Source organism: Sinocyclocheilus rhinocerous, unplaced genomic scaffold (genome assembly GCF_001515625.1).
Source record: "Sinocyclocheilus rhinocerous isolate Xijiao unplaced genomic scaffold, SAMN03320098_v1.1 scaffold14029, whole genome shotgun sequence".
NCBI lineage: Eukaryota > Metazoa > Chordata > Actinopteri > Cypriniformes > Cyprinidae > Sinocyclocheilus > Sinocyclocheilus rhinocerous.
Genome location: NW_015660641.1, coordinates 10,833 through 11,812, shown reverse-complemented (window position 1 = coordinate 11,812; position 980 = coordinate 10,833).

Here is a 980-nt window from a genome sequence, read left to right as displayed (position 1 = left end):
GCTGCGGAGTAGCCCAGTACCTGCGTGATTCGCCATAGACATAAACAGAGAGAAGTAGCTCCGGCTACAATGTTCTTCCGCAAGACGCACGCAATTCTGTTTATTAACCGCTAGAGCGCCAAAAGTTACGGACTGCAGCTTTATGCAACCGGGCCCTGGCCCCATATTCTACAGTTATATGGGTGCTAAATTGCCAATGGTTTTCCCCCCATTATCAAGACGATGCTAAACAGATCAACTCTCTGGTCTCCCCATCGACTTCAAACACATTCCAGTGTCCTAGGAGACAGTCATCCTCAGTACCTGGCACCAGATGTCTGATGGCCAGCGAACTACACCATGCTCACAATACACATAACACACACACATAAAGACATTTTTTTTTATTTAGACTATAATCAATCATGTATCAGGTATATGCATGTGTTGTTTGTATGTTACCCTATTACAGGGTTTCTCAATAGGCGGCCTGCGGGCCACATCTGGCCCGTGAGAGAAATAAGTTTGGCCCCCGCTAATTTCAAATAATGTGGCATGAAAATTCAAACACAGCATCAGAAAGCTACATTAACTTACACCGTGTCTACACCGGACGCGAGCGGCGCGACGCAATAAAACACAATAGAACTCATTATAATCAGTGATGTTGTCTTGGATACAAATCCCCGACAGTAAACTGCTGACTCGTTCTATTTATAATGTACTGACACAACGTTCAAATGATTTGCAATGCATTGTCGAGTCCAGTGTAGATACGATGTGACAGCAAAAACATGGCGAGCGTGTGTAGAAAAGAAAAGTGGACACGGAAAAGATTATTCAAATGTGAATTGACTGAACAGTTTTGAGTGAGCGAGTGAGCGAGTGAGTGAGTGAGTGACTGACTGATATCTTTGTTATGAAATACACGTGTTGGTTCGCTGTGAGTTCACAGTTTTAACGTACAAGTTTACTTTAATTTATTTTCAAGATCTGAGGTC